The sequence below is a fragment of the Notamacropus eugenii genome, chromosome 4 (assembly GCF_028372415.1).
Source record: "Notamacropus eugenii isolate mMacEug1 chromosome 4, mMacEug1.pri_v2, whole genome shotgun sequence".
Lineage (NCBI taxonomy): Eukaryota > Metazoa > Chordata > Mammalia > Diprotodontia > Macropodidae > Notamacropus > Notamacropus eugenii.
The window spans coordinates 367642295-367667566 of record NC_092875.1 but is presented as its reverse complement, the minus strand read 5'-3'; the positions used below and the strand labels follow the sequence as shown (position 1 = coordinate 367667566).

The 25272-nt window shown below is 35.2% G+C and overlaps 1 protein-coding gene and 1 long non-coding RNA gene across 4 annotated transcripts in view; both read right to left on the bottom strand.

Annotated features, from left to right (window-relative positions):
• The window catches only part of FBXL7 (F-box and leucine rich repeat protein 7), a 499606-nt gene that overhangs the window by 403693 nt on the left and 70641 nt on the right, over window positions 1–25272 (bottom strand). The gene's annotated exons all lie outside the window — the stretch shown is intronic.
• LOC140501634 (uncharacterized) overlaps window positions 1–25272 on the bottom strand; it is a 58202-nt gene that overhangs the window by 14849 nt on the left and 18081 nt on the right. The window contains exon 2 of the long non-coding RNA XR_011966278.1: window positions 1–25272. This exon is cut by the window's left edge and continues 14849 nt beyond it; it is cut by the window's right edge and continues 13521 nt beyond it. This is a non-coding gene — a long non-coding RNA (uncharacterized lncRNA).

Here is a 25272-nt window from a genome sequence, read left to right as displayed (position 1 = left end):
AACCATCAGAAAAAACATTTTATTTTAAATGCAGCATACATGTGTACTGATATACACAATATATAATGCAATTATATTGCATGTTATCTTATGTAATATGTGGATAAGAACACATATATGCTTCATTTTATATATAACACATACATAAACATGTATATGGCTTTTAAAGAGATCTTATTTTAGAGGTGGAACCTTTATTGGGTCCACCATCATATTTACAAAAGACAAACAGTGGAAGAAGAAGCTCTGAGTGTCCTTTAACATGCACCTTATTCCTCCAGCATCCAATTTGTAAAGTAGGAACAGTACTAGTACTAGTAATTTTCCCTTCTTGCCAGACTTTCAACAGAATGAGGTCTCTTTGTTTATGTTCAAATTTGACCTTCTCTGTGTTAAATGTATATTACCTGATATCAGTCAGAAATAAAATGTCCTTTCTGCTGATTGAAAGCCACCAATAATAAGGCATCCTATTTACCTTGGGCTGTTTATTTAATAATACATCTTTTTTTAATGTTGGTCTTGATCTAGAAATTCTTTTGCAGACTCTATATCTGCTCAGGATAATTCTTTGATCTATAATTCAAAATTGAAGAAATTTCCCAGAAAAGCTTACATTTCCTTGTCTCTCCTTTTTTATGCTTTGACACAGGGGGAAAATGTATGAGTATTCTCAGTATGATTTAATGCCACTGTCTAATTAGGATTTGTTCTGAATGGGTAACATCTATGAGCTGAGGGCAAGAAAACATTGGAAACTTGACTGAATTAAACTTAAAATGGTTTGTAATAAATAGAAAATTTGTAAATTTTATTCAGGATACTAAACAAAACATCCACTGTCCCCTTTATTCTATTATCCTCAATCCAACCCAATTGGAAGAATTAAATCTTCCTTTCAAAATCAGGTTGAAAAAGGCATCACACCATGAGTTCTGATTCGCGATATTTTGCTGTTCTCCTCTCCCCAGCATGGTACACCGTACAAAGAGTCTTGCTTTGTTCTCTTGACTTGCTTAAAACAGTGTTCTTTTCTCTTAGAAACAAAAGTATGGATCAGCAGCATAAATGCTAATTTTTTCTTCAAAAAACCTGTATTCTTCATCTAGTTCTTTTATTGTAATAGCAAGCTTGTGGAAAGATTGCCAAGCATGAGTTAAGCTTTGGAAGAGTGGAAAATCCTCTGCTTCTCCATCTTAGTCCTTTTCTCATCAATGTTTACATGAAAGTCAGCATCTTGGCCAATATAAGGAACATGAGAGTAGTCAGATTTATCTACATAATGGACTCATTTTAAGTCATAGTTAATTGAAGAACTGAAAAAAGAATCATTGCTGTGTTTTCCAGAATGGTATAAGACACACAGAACTTTTATTTTCTGCTGCTAAGGTTTTTATATAGCCATAAACTTTAAGCAAGTCTTTAGTTTTTATCAATGAATACTAATCAGATGGCAAGTGGGTGTGGATTCATTTTATGGTTATTATTTTTCCAGGTCTAAGGGAAAGTCTAGAAGAAGGAAAGAGAATTAAAGGGATAATGAAGGACTAAGCCTCATTGGGCTGAAAAAAAATAGTGGAAATGTAAACAAGAGAAACAAGTTCAGCATAAGTTTGAGTATAATGTTCAAACATTGGGCCAAAGATGTGACAAAGCTGGAAGATGAATTCAGAAGTATATATAAATAACCGACTCCAAGATGAATTTCCAAATCAAGAAGATGGATGAGTAGGCATTAAATTAAATAAGAGAAAAACATGCAAGTTCTTTCTCAATGAAACTTCTCAATACCTCCAGCATATAAAGAAAAAAGAAGAAAAAAATTATCCATGGAGTATTTTGTTAGTTCAGTGGGAGGCAAGAGACTCTGACCATATAACAAGTCAGGGGAATTGAGTTCAAGTTTCTTATGTGCTATTAACTCTCCATGTGACTAACCTTAGTGAATTTTTCATTTTTCTGAGCATCCATTTCCTTATCTGTCAAATGACAGCTCTCACATGGAAACATCACCGGTTCTTGGAAGTGACAGTCACCTTTCTATCTCTCTCCATGAGTATGTGTATAAATACATACAAAAAGACAGATTCTTCATGCTACTACCAGGTGGATAATGAAGCAGAAATAATTCATTGTTCCTGTTCTCTTTGCACCAAAGTTTGTCATCCATTGTAAGTTTCTGTTTTGGAGGATACACTCTTCAAATGCTATTACCTGACAAAAAGAAACAAAAAATCCCTAGCAACACAAGCCCTCATGGGTCAAGTACATGTTCTGGAACAGCAAAGAGTATGTTAATCATCACAAAGTAATTGAGCACAACTTAAATCCATCGTGTTTAGTCTAATCAAAGTATTTAGTGTATGAAAAAGTAGCATATTGTGCTAACTAGAGTACAAATATTGGGGGGGGGGGCATGGAGGCAATTGTATTTTTGATTGGACATTTTCTGCCTTCATTCCCACCCATGCAAAAAGTAGATGTTCACTTTTCTTACATGAACAAAAAAAAAGTAACTCACACCCTGTTTTATATGGCCAAAAGCCCAGATTTAAAATTTTAAATCTACCCGAATGCTACTGTTTAAGTCAAGCCCCTGAATTGTTTCAGCTGCTACAAAGTGGAGGTCAAAAAATGATGGGTGGTATTCCTTTTCTCTGAGTAGACTCCATACTTACACTAAGATCAGAGAATCAGGGGCAGTATTTTCATTCCTCATTACAAGACCTAAAATAATAGACTACCTTATCTTCTTATGTTATTCTAATATAGGTCTGAATTAGAATCTTGCCTCAGACACTTATTAACTGTGCAACACTGAACAAATCATGTAACCGCTGTTTACCTCAGTTTCCTTAAATGTAGAATGGGGATAAGAACAGTACCTACCTTACAAGCTTTCTGTGATGAACTAAAGAGACAGCATTCATAAACTGCTGATCACAGTGCCTGGCATGGAGTAGATGCTTTCCTTCTCTTCCATTTCCTCTTCATCAGACATGTTAGCTATCTACTCTCAGTATCACATGCTCTATAAACTTAATAAACATACAACTTATGCCCCAACGTTGATAGAGACTACTAAACAGAATAGGATCAAGGTTAGAGTGGCACTCTAGAAATCTTCATCTAGGTGGGCAATGGTGAATTCATCACCAGTCTTTGGGTCTAGTCATTCCATCGATTCTGAACCCAAGTAACTGAACTGGCACCAAGTTCGTCTTTTTATCTTGTTAAAAAAGATGTACTTCTCCTCAACTAAATGCAAGTCCCTTGAAGATAGCATATCTCTGGTTTCTGTCTTTTTTCCCTAGAGCCTGACACCTACTAGGGTTTAACAAATGTTTCTTATATTGAATTTAATTTCCTTGGAAACTAGCCCGTGCATTTTCCATGGGAAACTAGCCTTTCAGCAAGGGAGGAAGATCTTTTAGATCACCAGAAAGCATGTTATATCTCTTAAAGAATATTACTTAAATAAAACTTCAAAATGTGGTCTTGAATATATGTGTTTTAATGGCAGTGTGGAGGTTCTGGAAAGATCTACAGACTCTTAGGAGACAAGGGTTCAATTCTGATATCCATGTGTGTACTTAAGCTTCCTATCAAATGAGAAGGTTGGAATAGATAACCTCTTAAGTCCTAAAGGATTCTGATTCAACATTTTTTACTGTGATTATGAGTTTTTATGGGCAGCTAAGTGGCACAGTGGATAAAGTGCTGGGCCTGAAGTCAGAAAGATGGCAATTCAAATGGGACTTCGGATACTAGCTGTGTGATCCTGGGCAAGTCACTTAACCCTGTTTACCTCAGCTCTCTCATCTACAAAATGAGCAGGAGAAGGAAATGGCAAATCTCTCGAATATCTTTAGCAAGAAAACCCAAATTAGGCCAAATAGAGTCAGACACAACTGAAATGACTAGGGGAAAAAATGACTTTTTAGTTTGCTAAATTTTCCTCTGTTGAAAGAAAATGAACTCACATAATTTGATTTTATTGACAATTAATTATCATTACCATCTTAACACAGGGGACATATACAAAAGCAATTCATTTGTATTTGATTTTAAATTTCAGACAAAATATTTCCAAAAAATTTTCATGATCTAAATGAGTCTTCCAAGCAAACCTCAAGAGAACTTGAAAATATTTATAATGTCAGAATTTTTAAAACATTCCTGCCAAACTTGTGTCTTTTGAGGAAAAAAGAATCTGTGTGGGTATGTTTGTATACATTCATCTGAAGGCAAGAGGAAGGGTGGGGAGGGGAGGGGAAAAACACAAAAGCCACACAACAAAAAAAAACCTGGGCCTAATATTGAAATAACAATACACCTAAGTAACTACTATTGTCACAGACCATTTTCAGGCACACAGAATCTCTATACTTGGAAGGCTTCTGGCTGATACTTAGCCTTCTCCAGATCCCAACGGATACATCTCACTTATGACCTTAACTACAAGCACTTCCCATTATGATTGTTTAGAGGTGTTTTTCTTTATCTAGCTTCTGTCTTAATCCAAAGTCTCATACATTTTATTTCTGATTGCAGGTACTTTGTAGGAATTTTTGCTTATAAAAAAATTTCTCACAGAAAATATCCTTGAGAAAGGTTTTTTGTTTGTTAGATTTTAATTTAATTAATCAATATGCTTATGAAGTATGATCCTAAGGTTGGATTGCATAGACTTTCCTAGTTAGTTTCTTTTGAAATGTAACAATCATTTGTATATCTGTCTTGATTTTTTTTGTATTTTTGCGTAAGTGAGGAAATGAGAGATAGATACCTCATGTACTTCACTGTTATTATGTTATAAATATTCTCATGTATTAAAAATATGAGAGTAAAGCCTCTAGTGCATTGGGCAGATCTTGAAATTTACAGAAAGATGTGGACAAGAATCATCCATGGGTGAATTAAGATCTGCACCATCAAGATAAATACCCACATATGTTAATTGACACTAATTCCAATGCTGTTGATAAGAACTTCCTTGTAAATCATTTTTGAAATTGTCTTTAGTTTCATTCTATAAACTGCACATTTTAAAAGAGAGCCACCCCCTTGAAATTAATTACATCTGTTAGACAACAAACAACTTTTTTTGATTGAATCAAATAATCAGAACCCTAAAGCGTGAACAAGGTCTATGAACTTCCTTGAATCAATTGTGAGAAAAACTTGATCACTCTAAATTTTGTTTTCATATTTTACTTTTTTTCCAATTATATGTAAAAACAATTTTAATCATTTTTCAAAATTTTCAGTTCCAAATTCTTTCAATGCCTCTCATCCTTCCTCCCACATCAAGAAGGCTAGAAATTTGATATGTTTTATATATGTAGGCATGCAAAAACATAATTCCATATTAGTCACGTTGTAGAAGAAAACACAGACTCCACCAAAAACAAAACAACAACCCACAAATAGTAAAGTAAAAAATAGTATGTTTTGACTTGCAATCACAGATTCCATCATTCCTTTCTCTGGAGGTGGATAGCATTTTGTTATCATAAGTCCTTTGGAATTCTCTTGGATCTTTGTATTGTTCAGAATAACTAAGATGTTCGCAGTTGATTAACATACAATATTGCTATTACTGTGCAAAATGATTCTGTTCACTTCACTCCGCATCAGTTCATATAAGTCTTCCCAGGTTTTTCTGAAAGCATTCTGCTCAGCATTTCTTAGAGCACATTAGTATTCCATCACCATCATCTATCACAACTTGTTCAGCCATTCTCCAATTGATGGGTATCCCCTCCTTTTCTGATTCTTTGTTACCATAAAAAGAGCTTCTACAAATATCTTTGTACATATATGTCCTTTTACTTTTCTTTATAATCTCTTTGGAATACAGATATAGTTGTGATATTGCTGGATCAGATGGTCTGCACAGTTTTATAGCTCTTTGGGCATAGTTCCAAACTGCTTTCCAAAATAGTTGGATCAATTCATAGCTCCACCAATAGTGCATTAGCGTCCCAATTTGCCCACAACACCTCCAATATTTGTCATTTTCCTTTTCTGCCCTATTAGACAATCTGACAGGTATGAGGTGGTACCTCAGAACTGTTTAATTTGCATTTATCTAATCAATAAGAATTTAGAGCATTTTTTCATATGTCTATAGACAGCTTTGAGTTATTTGTCTGAACACTACCTGTTCATATCTTTTGATCACTTATCAATTGGAAAATGATTCATATTCTTAAAAATTTGATTGAGTTCTCTCTTTTTTGAGCAATGAGGTTTTAACTTGCTATAAAACATTTTCCCTAGCTTTCTGCTTTTCTTTTAATCTTAGCTACATTGGTTTTGTTTTTTAATTTTTAAAATTTAATGCTATCAAAATAATCTATTTAATGTCCTGTAATATTCCTTATCTATTGTTTGGTCATAAATTCCTCCCAAGTCCCCTAATTTGCTATGACTCTTTATGTCTAAATTATTTGCCCATTTTGACCTTATCTTGGCATACTGTGTGAGATGTTGATCTATACCTAGTTTCCACCAAACTGCTTTGCAGTTTTCCCAGTAATTTTTGTCAAATGGTGAGTTCTTGTCCCCAAAGGTGGGATCTTTGCATTTATCAAGCACTAGAGATCACTACACTAATCACCTACAATGCATTGTATACTAATCTATTCCATTGGTCTTATACTACTTCTTAACCACTACTAGATTATTTTGATGATTACTGTTTTATAATGCAGTTTGAGATCTGTTACAGTTAGGCCACCTTCCCTTCCATTTTCTTTTCATTAATTCTCTTGATATTCTAGAACTTTTCTTCTTCCAGATGAATTTTGTTATGATTTTTTCTAATTCTGTAAAATAATTTTTTGGTACTTTGATTACTATGGTAAATTGGTAAAATGGTAAAATGGTAAAAATTACTATGGTAAGTAGGTAAATTAACTTAAGTAAAATTGTCATCATTGTTTCACTGTCTCAGCCTACCTACTAGCAATTAATGTAAGATGGCAACTAATTTGGGTAGAATTGTTATCATTATTAATGTTCTCCAGAGGTTTATTACATCTAACTTTTCTAAAATTCTATTATTCCCTTAACTTCTTTCTGTTCATTTTGTTGTGAGAGGGGAAAGTTGGTTTTATGGTTTTACTACTTGCTCCTGTAACTTGTTTAATTTCTTTAAAACTTTGGAAGTTATACAATATGATACATATATGTTTAGTATTAATATTACTTCTTTTCTCAATTTTTCTTCTACCTCTCTTATTTGATTTTTAAAATTCTTTTTGAGCTCTTTTAGGGATTTCTTTTTTGGATCTGACACCAATTCATATTCTTCTTTGAGGCTTTCCATGTAGCCATTTTGACATTGTTGTCCTCTTCTGAGTTTGTATTTTGATCTTCCCTGTTACCACAGCAACTTTCTATGGTCAGGTTCTTTTGGTTGCTTATTTTTTTCTAGCCTATTTCTTGACTTTTAACTTTATGTTAAAGTTGGGCCCTGCTCTTGGAGTTACATATGCTGCTGTTTCAGAGCTAATTCTGGGCACCTGTAAGTTTTCAGCTCTTGCAAGGTGGTATTATATAAGGAGAAGTGTGATCTGTGAGTCGTCACAAGTACTATTGTCCCCTTTCCCCTGTTACCGCAAGCTCTAGTGTGCTAGTGTTCCTTCTTCCCCTGGGGCTAAGACTGGAGCCTGTGACCTGGACATTCATATAGGCAATGCAACGGAATCCTGAATCCAGTGTGAGCAAAAATTCCTTATAATCTCCTTCTGACAATTTCGCCCCCTTTCAGAATGTGAGTTGAGAGCTCCAGAAGTTGCTGCTGCTGCTTTAGTTACCCTCAAGGCCTGTGCTGGCTTTTCAGGACTCTGCTTGCTGCTTGGTTACTTAAAAGCTACCTGTGTTGGACTGGGTTCCACTCTCACCTCAGTGAGATAGACTTTCCTGTCAACTTTCTAAGTTATTTTGGGCTGGAAAATTGCTTTGCCCTGTCCTTTTGTTGGTTCTGCTATTCTAGAACTCATTTTGAGGAATTATTTTAAGGTTGTTTGGAGGAGAATTTGGGAGAGCTCAGGTGAATTCCTGCCTTTACTCCACCATTTTGGCCAGAAATTTCTTTAAAAAAAGGAGGCTATGTCAGAACCAGAAGGAAAGATTTTGAATGTCTGGATTCATGTGGTTGAGGCAAGCATAGCATTCCAGGACACTTCTGAGGAACAAAAGGAGAACTGGGCTGTGGCAGGACAGAGATATCTAGATTAGAATCCTCAGCAATACAGATATGGTAGGAACAATATCTTAACCCCTACTACCCTTCACAAGTTAGGCTAGTTTTTCCTTAAGGAGAATCGAGATATACCTCAAAATTTGGTTGGCTCAGAACAAGGTCTGTTGACAGACATCACTTCTTTATTACCTGAGTACAGAACATTAAGGAAGAGAAGTGGGGTACTCTTGAAGGTTTGGCTAGTGGACCATTATGACTAATCAGGCAACAAGTTTGTTCAACTGAATCAACTCCTGCCTATGCTTGCTGAATATCCTTTCCCTTCTATGGCTAATGAAAACACTTTCTGATAATTGTTGAATGAATTACAAATGCCTCATTTTGTTCCATCTTAGAGCAGAGGAGCCAGTCTAAGAGAAAGTCCCAAGATAAAAGGTCGTATCTTTTCCCAACTTCCCCTTCCAGTGACTGTCTACCCACAGACACTATAATATACTTTGTTATTTCGCTACCCAAATATTTCCAGTAAAGTGAATTTTCCTCAACCACAAAGGGGCCATGGGTTAATTAGACATAGATAAAAATGTAAAGTTAGGCATGGTGTCCAACCTTCACCTAGATGTTAGGAATTTTCCTAACTGTGTGTGAACTTGGAACAGTTGTGACTAAACTCATACCTGTTTGTCCAAAATAAACTCCAAAAAACTGAAGGCCTTTGAGGCTTTAAATGAGCGAATTATTAGAGCAGGGTATTTAAAACCAATTATTGTAAAACTCCAAAGTCCATTTTTAATAGGAGGCTAGCCTTTCAGATCATAAGGTGTTTGTCCACCACTGTTCGAGTAAAAAAAAAAATCGATCCCCTCCATCCCATAGTATATCTCTAGAAAACTTGATAATCAAGTTCCAAAAATATGCACCTTTTAAAAAGTTTTACAGTTTCCCCTTATTTTCACACCAAAATGATTTCCCTTTCCCTTTATCATTTCCTTCTACTGATTCCTATAGCAAAAAAAAAAAAAAAAAATCATTTAGGCAAAGCCACTAGATAGAGCAACTCCATCATAGCACATACCACATCCATGGTCAAGTACCATCTTCAATATGTAGCCTTTCCTAATCTCCACAATAGCTGGTGCACTGCCTCCCTAAGCTACTTTGCGTTTCTTTTTATTTTTTCTGAATACATACATACAATATGTATATGTCAAGATAGATAGATGAACAAATAGACAGATACTACCTCCCTCAATAAAATGCAAGCACCTTGAGACCATGAACTATTTCACTTTTTTATGCCTAATACCTAGTATACAATGGGCACTTAATAAATACTAATTGATTATTGCTTGATAAATCTCCACCTTTCCACTGAGAGGAGTCAGAAATCATTCCTAGTCAGTTCTCTAGGATCTGGATTGCTCATAATTCGTAAGAATTTCATTGTTTTTAAAAGTATTATCATTTATGCTATTGTAGCCACTATACATATTACTATTATTTCTTGGTTCTGTTTTCTTCATTGTGCATCATTTTATTGAAGTCTTCCCATTTTTCTCTGAATTTCACATATTTATCCTTGGTCATGTTGAAATAATATCCCATTCCATATGCCCCAATTTGTTCAACCATTGCCTTTACTGATAGATGAGATACAATTTTTTTTCTAGGTTTTTGTTTTGCTGCCACAAAGGCTGCTCCTGCTTAGGACCTGTCTTTCTGCCACTGACTTCCTGGGATGTATGCCCAGTGCCAGGGTATAATCAGAATTTGCTACTTTGCCTTTTATCATCATTTTGGTCTTTTACATTGATTAAGAATTGTCCTTCCTGCTACAGACATAAAAAATCATAGATCCATTTGACTTTATTTGGTTGTACCATTGGTCTCTTTTTATATTTTTAACCAGTACCAAATGATTTTGAAGATTACTACTTTATAACAGGATTTGAAATAGTAAAATAACACTATGACTTCTTCACTGATGCTTTAAAAAATATTTCTCTCAAAATAATCCACGTGGTATTCTTTCAAATGAATACTGCTCTTACTTTGGTTCTATAAAGATAAGTTTGGCAGTGTGATTGGCATAACACTAAATCCATACATTAATTTTGTACTATAGCCATTTTCAAAATTACACTGGGATGGTCTAAACATGAGTAATTACTTAATCCTATTTCAGTTCAATGTACATTACTAATATCTAACAATAGTTAGCATCTGTATAGCATTTACTATGTGCCAATCACTGTGCTAAGTGCCTTAAAATATTATCTTGTTTTATCTTCACAACAACCTTTGGAAATAGGTGCTATAATTATCCCCATTTTACATTTGAGAAAATTGATTATAAATTTCTCAAGGGCACATACTGTTTGCTTCTTTTTGTATCCCCAGTTCTTACACAGTAGGTGCTTAATAAATGCTTATTGATTGAGTGAGTGATAGAGGTTAAGTGATTTGCCCTAGGTTATACAGTTAGTAAGTATCTGAGGCTGGATTTGAATTCAGGTCTTCCTGATTCCAGACCCAGCACTCTCTCCCTTTGAGCAACATGCATATACCACATCATTCTCTAACTCTAAATCCATCCCACAGTTTGAAATCTTTATTCTTTCTTCTAGTCCACAGTATTACATTGGAGAATGAAATTAAATCATGTAGATCTGGACCCATACAATCTACCCTTGTTGCTGTTTGCCAGGTCTTTTATTTATCTCTTACTGAATCTGCCTCTCTGAATTCACATCACTGTCAGATCAATACTAATAAAACCACACTTCCTATAATCTAAAATCATATTACTCTCCAGATGAAGGAGCCTCGATGATTCAGTAATGCCTCATGCCTCAAGTACAGGCTCTTCAGATTCTTTTTTTTAATATTATCCATAAAAAGGATTCTCTTTCTCTGAAATTTTCTTTATATTCCTCACCTACCTAAATTATACTTATCCTTCAATACCTGGCTGAAGTACAATCTTTTTTATTAACATTTATCCAATTACCCCTCTTCCTTTCTCTGAATCCAATTGAATTTATGGTTAGAACCATGACATTTAGCATTAATTATTCTCTAATTTTTTGACATTTATTAGTCTGGGTTAACTGATTGAACTATGAATTCCTTGAGGGTAACAACCATGTTCCAGTGTTTAATAACTTGACATCATGATGAAAATATTGAGCAACAGCAGTTACTTAAGAATTTCTTATGGATTGTTTGACAACTGAGATTTAAATTTTTCTCTATCAGCAAAACACAAAAAGAGTAAAGAGTGGATAGAGCCATTGAACTTATGGACTAAAGACATGTGGATTATCCTAACTGGAGAAAGAAATGTTATACATATATGTTTTAGAAATATAACTATTTATATAACTATATATATATGTATATTATACAGACACACAGAGTGTATTTAATGCCACCCACATCACTACTACATGGAAAACAGAGCATGAAGCAACGGATGAAAGTTATGAAGAAGTAAACTTAGGCTTCTTGGATGTCAGTGAAAACTTCTTAAGAGTTCAAGATGTTCAAAAACAGAATAAGATGCCTCAGTCAGTGGTGGGTTTCCCTTCCTTAAACAAGTTCAGAGTCTGGACGACCATTTGCCGAATGCTATAGTAGAAAATTACATTTGTGTACAAGTTGGGCTACATGGTTTCTGAGATCCCTTCTGTCTCTCAAATTCAGTGATGCTAGGCCCATTACGGGGTTCCCTTATGTACCAGATACACAAGTGCTTAGACCTTGTCAGGAATCATCGAATAATAAATTTCCCAGCTAATGGTAAGAAAATGTATTAATGATCAAGAGGGAAGTGATTGCTTCCTAAACTAGGAAGACAGAATAATTAGGATGTGACTGGATAATATAGAGCTTGAATGTGAGATAGAAAAATATGTATTTGATTGAAAAAGCAAGAGCTTAATACTATACATTCTTAAATGAGAACATTATATAATGAAAGCTACAGAACTGGAAGTGACCTTCAAGGAGTTATTTTGATTCCTAGGTTACAATTAACTCCCTAGGAAAATAAAATAAATCCTTTTAAGCAACTATAAAATTGACTATCTAGATACCCACATTATCAAAAGAATTAATATAAATCTAAAAAAAAAAACTGGATGACAAATGTAAAGTAAACTTACAACATTCTTTTCTTTAAAATAAACACACATACACATAAATTTAAGTTGAATTAAAATTCAACTTCTAACTTTACCTACCACTAATCCTAATATACACACATATATTCACGTTTAAATTTTAATTTTAAAAAGAAATTGGTCTGCTATTTTCAGTCATCTAAACATTAACACTGAGTCATTCAGAAAGCCAATTTTATCAAAGCATTGGGACCATGATAAAAGTTCTTAATATGGCCATATCAACTGAACCTTACTTAGATTTATTTATCACATATAGGTAAATTTGAAAATTGTTCATAAAAGCATAGGTAGTATGGGAAGTGTGGGACATGCAAAGAGAAATGGAGTTGAAATCAGAAGATCAAGGTTTCAGTTAGACTTTTGTTATTTACTAGCTGTCTGACTTCAGATAAATCATTTGACATCTCCGAATCATGGTTTTCTCTTCTATTCAATAAGAGTATTAATGATACTTTCATAACCTATCTCATAGGCTTTTTTTTTTTTTCAAAAAAAGAAGACAGCTTTGCATTGGGGAGATGGTAGAATGAGAGGCAACCTAAGGTAAATCACTTTCTTCCTCCCTATAGCCATATATAGACCAGATGGAAATGTGAATAGAGCACAGAGCCTGGAATCAGGAAGACTCATCTTTATGAGTTCAAATCTGGCCTCAGACACTTACTAGCCATGTGACTCTGGGAAAGTTACTTAACTTTGCCTCAGTTTCCTCATCTGTAAAATAAGCTGGAGATGGAAAAGGCAAACCATTCTGTGCCAAGAATACCCCAGGTCATAAAGATTTGGATATGACTGAAACAACTGAATACACACACACACACACACACACACACACACACACACACACACACACACACACAGAAAAGTATCCAAAATGTAGCCAGTAGAGCAAAGGGAAAACTGAAATAACTTAACACAGCATATTTCTTTGAGAAAAAAATAGCCATAAAGGACCTCAGGAGCTCATGGCTTCTGCCACTGCATCTCCCCCATCTCCATCCCTACAGACTGATTGGGACCACTGGTTAGTCTAAAGCCATATCTCTCCTGAAGGTTTAAATTTGGGGACTTGTTTTTTCTGTTATCCTATTGACTTTGTCCCAAGAGGACCCTCACCTTTCAAAACAAATTGAGCCCTATGAATGAGAAGAGCCCCAGTGCTCAGAGGAAGAAAATGAATCAGCTAGAGAGGAGTGTGGGACAAGAAGAGACTGAAAGTCAACAAGGGAGGAGAAGGCAAGTGCTGTATATGATTAACAGGAATTCTCATAAAAATGCTTCTGCTGGGCCCTAACCTTTCACTGAAAAGACTTGGGGAATTCCTCTAATTGGTTCCCAAAGACTGCAATTGCCTTCAGGATGATTAGAGACAGTCAGAGAACACATACTCTCGTCAGAGGAAAAACTTTTTTCGCTGCATGCTAAGTATGGGCTTGGTATGACTTGGTCCCTTTTCTTTTCTTAGGCTGTCTATCCATTGGACTACATATTAGAATGCAGAAAGGAGGGTGGAGAGGGGGGGAAGGAGGGGAAGACCTATCCTTTCCTTCCCACTCAGACATAAAACAGCAACTTTGCTTGCCTAAAGTTGCCTGAAATTGGAGTTCCTGGAAATCCAGTTCATAACTACCTTCTTTTGTCTTTGTGTTTCCTTTTACAAATCAGGGCAGATACTAATGACCTTAAGAATGAATTTTTCCAGGCTTTGAGTTTATCTTATCAGTAAATATGAATTTAAGAGTTCCCAAGTTCTGAAACTCTTAAAAAAAGTTTCTGAGTTATAACTGAGCACAAGCTTCTCAAGGAAAGGAGATTTGCCCAAGTGTGCTTTTTAGAAAAAAGAATTGAGCTGAAGGTCTAAGGCCACAAAGTGAAAACTCAGGAGATCTGAGCTTTAAAAACTCTCCATGATATTTCTGGGAATTCATCAAATGGATCAGATCTTAAGAGAACTGCAAGGGGAGATGGGAGTGGTATTTGTTATATAGTCATCCAATACTGTTTTGTTTGTTTTTTCACCTTTTGGAGGAAGTCTAATATACTGACTTCCTCTCTATCGGGTCTATTTCCCCAAGAAAGTCAAACAAAGGTCCAGTACACACCAAAATATTCACAGCAGTACTCTTTGTGGTGGCAAAGAAAAAGAAGCAAATTAGGTACCCATCAATACGAAAATGATTGGAAATAAAGTAAATCTGTAGTAGGATATTACTGTAGAGGAATAAATTACGAAAACAAATAATTCAGAGGAATATAAGAATATTTTTTATGAACTGAAGCAGAAGAAAATAAGCAAAGCAAAAAGAACTATTTATAGTTCCACAACAATATAAAGGACAAAAATCACTGAAAGTACACTCAATCTCGAAAAGCCAAAAATGAAAAGAGACAATGATGCAACATTTGTCTTTCTTGAAGCAAAATGGACCACTAGGATAGATTATTCTGTGCACTGCCATATATCTTTACTCTCAGATATTTTTGAGCTAATGTTTTATTTTGATTTTTTTCATTCTAAATGTGGTTTAAATCTAGAATAGGAAGGTTCATAGACATGATGATGTATTAAGGACAAAGGCATTAATAAAATATGTACTTTTTAAGAAAAAAAGACTTTGTAAACTACAAAGAACTAAATATATGAGCCTTTTTTTTTGATTAAAACAAATACTTAGATTCCATTAACTTTCATTTTTCTTAAATTTCAAATGTTTTTATCCATCAGTCTTATTATTCCTCTACTGTTGCCTCTCATAGAGTGAAGACAGTGAGTAAATTTAGGATTATTATTAAAATTAGAATATTAGCATTACAAATTTGTAGGTTTGAAAGGCTTTTTTCTAAGCCTAACAATTTCTGAAAAAGAGCTAGAAAAAGAGAAAAATGTATTTTACTACTGCTCCTAGTGAACTACTTCATTCAACAAAGCTCTTTGTCTTTGGAAGTATTAGTCCATGGAGTCTCTGAACTTCTAACTCTGTTTTCAATGTACATGGCTGCAAACCAATCTTTTAGATGTCCAATAACCCATTCTTCTAATGTACTATCAACTTTCCCAAATTCACAAAGGCCTCAAATCAGAATGGATAAAGTGCTCTCTCTCTCTCTCTCTCTCTCTCTCTCTCTCTCTCTCTCTCTCTCTCTCTCTCTCTCTCCCTCTCTCTCTTTCTCTCTCTCACACACACATATGTTTATATATTTGTCAAATATATTTATTTATTGATGCATGATTGAGACTTCAGTTTGATTCTAGGCATTTGATATTTTGGTCAGATTTAAAAAACGTTTCTTCCAGTTCCCTCTCCTCCCCTGCATTTTTTGTAAAAGAATCAATTAATTCTACACTTAGACTCCTACTCTACACTGACCTTGATTTTCCTTTCAGTTGAAGAGAACAGGCATCTGGTAAATTACTATATCCCATCCCACACCACTCCTAACTCAGAAAAAGAGCTCTTTCTGTACTCGGAAAGGGAGACACACTGTTACTGTCTGAATAATAAAACATAAAAAGCATAGAGACATTTAAAAAAATACAGACTCTCCTTGTTCATAGTTTAAGGTAGTTGGAATTTTAAATGCAGGAAAGGAATTTGCAGTCTAAAATGTCTTAGGTTAGATGGATTTGGTGCAATCAAAACATGAAATATCTGAAGAGTTTTGAAAGGTCACCATAAGAAATGAGAAATTTGATGAATTCAGAGAAACTTGAGGTTTGTATGAACTAATGCAGAGGAAAAGAAGCAAAATCAAGCAATTTACATGTTAACTGTGACACAAAGGGAAAGAACACTGAGAATCTTCAGAAATCTGATCAATGCAATTACCTCTCATGACCTCATAAACCTTCATGACAATAATAGCTAATAGTTAACATTAATATAGCACTCACTACATGTGAGGCACTGTGCTAAAGATCTTGACAATTATTATCTCATTCAATCCTCACAATAACAAATGCTGTTATCCCTATCTTATAAAAGAAGAAACTAAGACAAAGGGTAAATGGTCACACAGTCAAGAAATGTTGGAGGTTATATTTGACACCTCAATACGTCCTGACTCCAGGCCCCAGAGCTCTATCTACTGTACCATCTACCGGTCACAATCATCATCATTATTATCATATCACACCATTCTGATGAAGCATGCCTTTTGCTTTTTAGCAATAAAATTATGGATCCAAGCTCGTACTAGCATCCTCTGCAACATACTTGGGAGATGGAGCTTTACTATTCATGTCTTCCACCTCTACAGCTAACCATGTTTCACTTTTTCTTTCTCTGCTCTCTTTGTATTTATATCTGACTTCCCCTTCATGTATTCTATCACTGATGATTTTAGTGGCTGCTATTTCTAGCACACAGCATTCCATTTCCCAATTCTGGCCATTTTCACTGGGCATCCTACATGCTTTTTTCCCTCCTCAGCATCTCCTGGCTACTCTGACTTCTTTCAAGTCTCCACTACAATCCCACCTTTTTCAAGAAACTTCTCCCAGTCCTCCTTAATGTTGTTGTTCTCCCTTTGAGATTATCACCAATGTATTCTGTATATATTTTGTTTGCATGTTGTCTCCACCCTCCCCCATTAGACTGTGAGCTCCTTAATAACAGAGGCCCATTTTTTTTTACTTTCTTTGTATCCCCAGTACTGGTCACATTGCCATGACCCATAACAGGTAGTTAAATGCTAATTGACTTGGAAACTATGGCCAATGCCCACTGCCTATTCTCTCATTCAGTAAACAAACTTCTTTGCATCCTGGGCCTTTTTCTCTTAATGCTCTGCTTACCTTCTAGAGCTCTTGAGACCTAACTTCACCCTGAAGAAACTACACCAAGAACTATCCTTTCCTGTACCAGTTACTCTTTTTTCAAGCCCTTGACACACTGGTACAGAAGTAAGAATACTCCTTGCTCCTCATTGCTGTAATGGCAATTTATATGGGAAGATTGTTCCCATTCATTAATAGGCCCATGTGACCTGCTTAAATCACATGGAAGCCTGTCACATGTGGTAGGAGGATCTTGCTGAAGGTGTGGAACAGGAAGGGTGGAGCAGAGCTGAGAAGAAATTGGTCAGGTTAGTCAGAGTTGGGAAGGACACAGGCAAGCAGGCACAGCTGGACTCCTGAGTGTTTGTTTGTGGGAAGAGGAGGGGGGCAGGGAAGGAAGACTTGGAAATGCCCTTGTCCCCTGCAGTGCTAATGTGTATTGACTTCTTGGTTACTATGATGGATTTGACTTTCTGGTGTTGGGATCTGACTTTCTGGTGTTGGGATCTGACTTTCTGGTGTTGGGATCTGACTTTCTGGTGTTGGGATCTGGCTTTCTGGTGTCTGAATAAATGTTTTTCTTCTGCCTTCTATATGGAGAGTTTGTTATACTTTGTGAATCAGAATTATGCTGGCATATTCATAGTCGCCCTTGGTGCTGTGAATATTGCCTGGATGATACAATTGTCACTTCCAGATTCTCCCTTTTACCTCATATTCAACAATCGCTCTTTCTTTGAAGTTGTCTTAATTAATATGTTTCACCTTTTTTCAAATCATGGTGGCTATTGTGCAACAGCTTTCAAGCCATTCTCCCCATTTTCTCAAGAAGTTCAGCTATTGGTTAACAATGCCCCCCCAGGCCAATACTTGGCCTTGTACTGGAAGACTATCATTCATACCAATGCTTCCTCAAATTCCCTAATAAGTAAATTCCTCAGTCTCCTTAAATTTAATGACTTCCTCCTTCATTTCATCTCATCAACACACAGTCTGTCTCTGTCTTTGCCTCCTAAATTTCTTCTCTTCAAGACTTCCAATTCCCCCACTCTTCATTACTTTCTAAAATCATTAGTTCTTCTCTGACTTCACTTTCCTCCTTTTCCAATCTCAGCCTTATAGTTCAGACTTTTCAATTCCATACTGTCCTTCCTGAATTCCTTGTCCCCTTGTCTTATCACTATTCATTTCTTGCCAAACCACAGGCCTGGATTACTCCCACCATCCACCTCCTCCACTCGTACTGAATGAGCTGGAGGAAGTCACACAACCATGCTAATTGGCTTTACTATAAATCCAAATCATCCAATTTCATATGGTCCTTCAGGAGAGCATGCAATCCTGATGTTACTCCCTAATTAGTTTCTTATGTCACTATCCATAGAAGATAGTCACATAATCTTAATCTTGCCACAACTCTCTCTCATTATTCTGTATCAGATGAATCAGACCTTCCCTTTTTTCTTCACAGAGAAAACTGAGGCCATTATACAAGAGTTCACCCTTCTTCCATTTTCTTTTTTTCTGGAAACCTTTCTTCTTTCCCAGTCTCTGACAATGATATGCCTATTTTTATTTTTTGCTTTATCAGCAAGCACCCTAACACATCCAGGATGATCTGCTAGCATAGGTTCTTAGATCTGCTTGTCTAAAAGAAAAGCCACTTTTGAGGGGCTAGCAATCTTCTTTAATCACTTATACCAACAGAGAAAGTACAAGCAGAGAAATAATGACCAACAGACAGGACTATTAACTGTCTGACCATAAGTAATACATACATCACAGATCAGACAGATTCAACTGTCTGACCATTACATACACACAGTGTTACCAAAGAAAGAAGTACCATCTGCATTTTCAAAGCCAAGGGGAGCTCCTTAATGGCTACCTAGAGACTCATCTGGTACATGAACCTTCTTCCAAAGAGTAAGTCCCAAAGCAAAACCTCACCTCGGAGTGTATATGTACACTTTTATGAGCCAGAGGGCATCATGACCCTTGTGACCCAATGGCTCATTAGAGATTAACAAAAGATGTGGGCCTTTCTCTAAAACAAGCCTCCCCTAATCAAGCTTTCTTTAATGGACTCCACCTGTGGCCTACTAATGGGTGGGAAAGTTTATTAATTATAGCATATTTCTGTTGTATACAGGATCCGTCTGAAGAGTAAGCCAAGGTGCTGAATGTGTCTCATTTATCTTTGTGTCTCCTCAAATGCTTAGCACAATCCTGTGTACACAGCTGGTGCTTAATAAAGAGTTGTGAGTGAACTAATGAAATAATTCTACGGAAAAAAACAGGCATCCTCAAATAGATGGATGTAGATATATTAAAGGGAAAATTATTTATAGTCATCAAACATGCAAATTGCCTTCATATGCCCACATGTGGAGTGCTGGGGAACCAAATCATATTAAATATACTTGGGGAAAATTTTAAAAATAATTAAAAATTCAGTAGAGCATAGATATCATTATTATTTCTTTTTCTAAGTCAATATCCACAGGGATCCTTATGTATGTTTCATTATTGTTTCATTGTTTTTCAGTCATGTCTGACTCTTCATAACCCTTTTCGGGGTTTGCTTGGCAAAGATCCTGGAGTAGTTTGTCATTTCCTTCTCTAGTATGTATGGTTTAGTGGCTTATTTTTCTGTTTAAGTTTGCCACCGTTGATTGAGAGGACTGAAACTATGTTTTGCAAAAGATAATCATTTGTTCTTCACAAAGTCTTATGTGAACGCCTCATTTTGGCATGGAAGTGTCAGAGGTTCCAGAAGGTTACATTAGTACATTGGAAGCTCTGACAGATTCTGTGATGTTTGAAATACTTGGATTATATCCTTGATAATAGATTATGCCTAGTTTAACACAGAAAGGTTCTTCATTAGTAACCTAGCCAGAATTTGATGAATTCTTGGCAATGGCATGTGACAGAAGAAAGAAAAATATAAACAACGGTTGATGTACACACACGCACATACACACACAAAACACATATGTACATAAACATATATCATATATATGTATATATAAAATCTCTCTATATACATATCTATATCTATCTACATATACAAACCCCTGCAACAAAAGTAGACAGAAAATCATTCAAAATAACTACAGAAACTTCAAAATACTTGGGAGTGTATGTTACAAGATTTACTCAGGGGCTATATAAATCTAATTATAAAAAATAAGGCATTAATTGCAGAAATAAAGGTGAACCAAAATCATTAGAGAAACACTAATTGCTCATTGGGTAGGTTGAACCAATACAATAAAAATGACAATACTACATAAATTAATTTGCTTATTCAGTGCTGTACCAATGAAATTCTCAAAATAATATTTTATAGTTCTAAAAATTATTTTAAAATTCATATCAAAGATCAAAAAGATAAGAATATAAAGGTTAATAAAAAGAAAAGTGGTAATGAAGGAAGTCTATCAGTATTAGATCTCAAACTGTACTACAGAGCAGTAGTCATTGATAACAATTTGGTACTGGTCAAAGAAAAGAGAGAGGTTAATAAGTGGAACAGAGTAAATATACAACATATAGACACCAATGAACAATAGTATAGCACTTGATAAAACCAAAGACCCCAGTTATTAGGGGAGGGACTCACTATTTGATTGAAAAAAAAACTTCTGAGAAAACTGGATAGAAGTCTGACATAAACCATATAATTATTGAGATAAACTCAAAATAATTACATGCATATATATACATATACACACGTATACACATATGTATACACACATACCACACAAATACCAAATCTTACATTAGAGAACCAAGAAAGAAATTACCTTTCACATCTGTGGATGTTGAAAGAATTCATAATGAACCACGGAATAGTGAGGATGATTATATAAAAAATTTGTAAAAGTATATTTGCATAAACAAATCTAATTTAGTCAAAATTAGAAAAGAGGTAAATGACGGAAAAACTATTTACAACAAGTTTCCTCTGATAAAGGTCTCATTTCCAAAATATATAAAGAAATAATTCAGACTAAGAACTATTTCCCAATAGAAGAATGATCAAAGGATGTGAACAGGTAGTTTAAAAGGAAGAAATGCAAGCTATCAACAACCATACAAAAATACTCTTAATCTCTAAAAATTAGAGAAATGTGAATTAAAGTAACTGCTGGGTTCCACTTCACCAAATGGCAAAGATGAAAAAACAACCTTTTGGGAGAATGGACTGTGGGAAAACAGATATGCTAATGGTGCACTATTGGTGGGATTGTAAGCTAGTCTAACTATTCTAGAAAGCAATTTAGAAGTATTCTCAAAAAGTTACCAACCTGTGCATATATTTTGACCCTATACCACTACAAGATACAAGAAATCAAAGAAAAAGGAAAAGAATCTATATGTAGAATATTACATATTTATTTTATGTAACTTATTGTAACAGTCAAAAATTAGAAATTAAGAGAGTATCTCATTGGGAAATTGCTAAACAAGTTGTGGCGTATAAATATAATAGGATATTATTGTGTTATAAATGATGGGTGAATGGACAATATCAGAGGAAACTGGGAAAACCATCATGAACTGATATCTGTAAAATGAGACGTACAAGGAGAAAAATTTGTGCAATAAAAATGACTATAGAGAAAAAAAAAACACCTATGAAAAACTTTAGAATTCTAATCAATATGATAATAATGCATGAATCAAAAATAATTGAAATAAAAAATGCCACTCATCTCTTTCCAGAGAGGTTATAAACTTCCAGTACAGAAAGTAATATGAAGTTGGACCCAGAGCTGGTCAGTCAGCTATCCAGTCCTATCTTGGAATAGGTAGTGAGGATGGTGAGTCAGCTACCTGTGGCCTCAAGGCCACATGTGGTCTTTTACGTCCCCAAGTGCAGCCCTTTGACGGAATACAAACTTTACAAAACAAATCCATTTATTAAGGAGATTTGTTCTGTGAAGTTTGGATTCCATCAAAGGGTCACACATGGGGACATAGAGGGCCATATGTGGCCTAGAAGCCACAGATTCCCTATCCCTGAGCTAGACTCCGATTGAGCAGGCATAAAAGAATTACTTAAATTTCCTTTAGGAAACTGCAATATATGTTTTAATGCATCAGGATTCTTCGGATAATCCTGCATGGCAATGAATCATAAAATACCAGTCTCCAGGGAATTAAAGTTGAGGGTCATGCACAGGGTAACAGAAAACTGCATGGTGTAGGCTGAAAAATCAGACTGGTGGAGAAGTATACAGGAGCTGTGGCATGAAAAATATCATGGTAAGAACTTATGTACAGTAAGGAAGGTGAGTCAGTCATACTGTTACAGAGAGGGAAAATCAATGAACACATCAGTGTTTCTTTAGTATCCCCCAAATATAAACAGATATAAAAGAAATCTTCCAAAATCAAGGTGAGAAGTGTGTCTGGGATGCAAAGCTGCATCTCTGAAAGAACAGCCCATATCAATGAGATTATAGATCTGTGAAAGTATCAAAAAAAAAAAAAATCATAGGGCAATGTGATTTAAAGACTCAATTATCAATTTATGTTTCAGGAGACCTGCATTTTAAAACCAGCTCTACTAATAACTAGCTATAGGATCTCGAGCAAATTAATGCAAATTGTGTGCTTCAATTTTTTTCACCTGTAAATCTGGAATAATAAATAACTAGCCTGCATAACTCACAGGCTTTTTGAAAGATGAGATAAATGAAATGAACACTTATGAAAGTTAATTGGAAAAGTATAAAATGCTACATGAGTATAAGATTTTATTAGCTTAAGAGCTTATGCCTTGATGAGAAAGAAACCCTAGTATCTTAAAAACAATGAAATAAGACCATTGTTAGGCATTATAAAAAAGTCAAAATTCAGGTATATTTATGAAATTCAAGTTCGTCAGTCCTTGGGCTACCATATTTTTAAACTAAAGTGACTAGAGGTTAAACCTATATAAGATTATCTTTTATAACAGTGGTATAAACAATCCTAATTAATGAATTTGTTAATGGTCATACCCAGTTAAGGTCCTTAGCTAGTAACTGATGCATCTTTTTTTCAGAATCTCTTCTTCTTGGCAGAACCAAACCTTCCCCTAAATCTCCAATGCTTCCATCCAATGTAAGCTGCCTAATTAATGAACTATTTAGTATTATATTACTATCTGAGAATTTATAGCAGGTCATTTTGAAAGACTACCATAAAAAAAATCAAGCAAGCCATTTGAGAAAGCAAAAGTATACAAAATCTGCTTATTTCAAGCTTAATTTCTGAATGTCAAAAATCTAGAAACCCATTAAAATTCAGACTATCCATGATCTATGAATTTACAGAATTAAATTATAAAGGAGGTTTGAACTATATGTAAGATGAGAGTATTTACACATAGTGATAGAGCATTTTCTACAACTTCTGTTTTTATCAAGAAAGGAAAAATAGGGCCAATTCAAGTGGAAAAGGCAAACTATTTTTTAAAGCATGCACTCTTGCAGTACTACTCCTGAAAAGTCTTATATACTGCCAACATTGCACACTAAATGAAGAACATCTGCCCAAATGCATATAAATTAACTTTATAGAATAGCCAGTAAAACCTTCCCGGAGACCTATGTTCTGCAGTCAGGCTTTCTCATTGTTAGAACCTTCTGGTGAGGATGACTCCAGACTATAAGGGTCAAAGCACAAGGACAACAGCTATGGAAGACAGTGAGGATTCCCAATTAAGGTACAAGGATAAAACATGCAAAATGCCTACCAGGATAACAAAAGGCTAAATCTAGCAAGGATGATCCAGTTAAGGAAACCCTCTGTCACTGGATCCAGTATGAGCTGCTGATTTCTTGGGATTTTGATTTATATTTGTGTATGGGTAAAGAGGCTTTTAAAAAAAGCAGTCTTTTTTTTTTTTTAAAGCTCATAGTTTAACTTCAGTATACAACTGTTGCTATAATGAGTGCCTTTCATCAACTACCACCTAGAAGCACTTCATCTTTATCAGGACAAAGTCATAGCGATAATAGGAAGTCACATGTTAATTATGGTTAGGTTTAATATAACAGCACTATTTGTTTCTTTCCCTCCCAACAAAAAGCAAACTTATTGAGAGATAGAGAAAGAGAAAAGGAGACAGATGGGGGTGGGGGAAAGGTGGGGAGAGAAGAAGGGAGACGGAGGAGGAGGAGGAGAGAGAGAGAGAGACTTCAGTTACTGAGATATGTTAGAGAAAAATCCAGGTACATAAGTAAGTATAATATCAAGCACTCAGCCAACCATCTGTAAATCATTTAAACTCTGTAAGCTAATGAGAAAAATGCATATGATTTCTCCCACATTTATCCACTGGAAAAAAATAAAAGTTTTTTTTCCTATAGTCTCCCTTGACCATTTCCCCCTAAACCACTGGCCTCTGTGTCTTAACATCTGCCATACTTTAAGTTGAAGAAAAAAAATCAAACTGATTGTTTGGTTGTGGAGACCAAACAATGAGTAGCCAGACAGAATTTTTCACTTCTCAAACAGCTGTTACAGTCATTTGAACACAACCTTAGTTCTCTGCAATACAGCCTTTCTTTATGTTACCTCATTTTCCTGTGATGGACCATGTAAATTTAGTGCTGATATATTTGAATGAAGTAACTTCCAGCACCAATGGTGTAGCTAGTGTCAAGTTCCCAAAGTATATTTGTCATCAGGACCCTGAATATTCGAATGCCAGCATTTTCTCAAAACAATGAATCTCTCAGTGTCCTTTTGATTTTGATTTCTGCACAGAAAATTTACAGGACAACTAATTCTTATCTCCCTCTTCCAATCCTCCCAATAAAATTATATTTTATCTCAGGAAAAATAAGGTAATAAATGAGATAATGCTGTTTATCCCCTGAAGACATTAGTCGTCACTTGGCTTCCCTTGAAATTGTGGTGTGATTGAAAAGCACAACTAGAAACTGCAGCAGAACACTAACTAGTCTCAGGAGAAAAACTTCATACTTAGTAGTAAAAGAGATTTAAAATATTCCTCTGGATACTCACAGAAAAGTGTATTTTTTTTTTTAAAACTTGTTTTGCCTTCTCTACAATGTTGCACTATTATG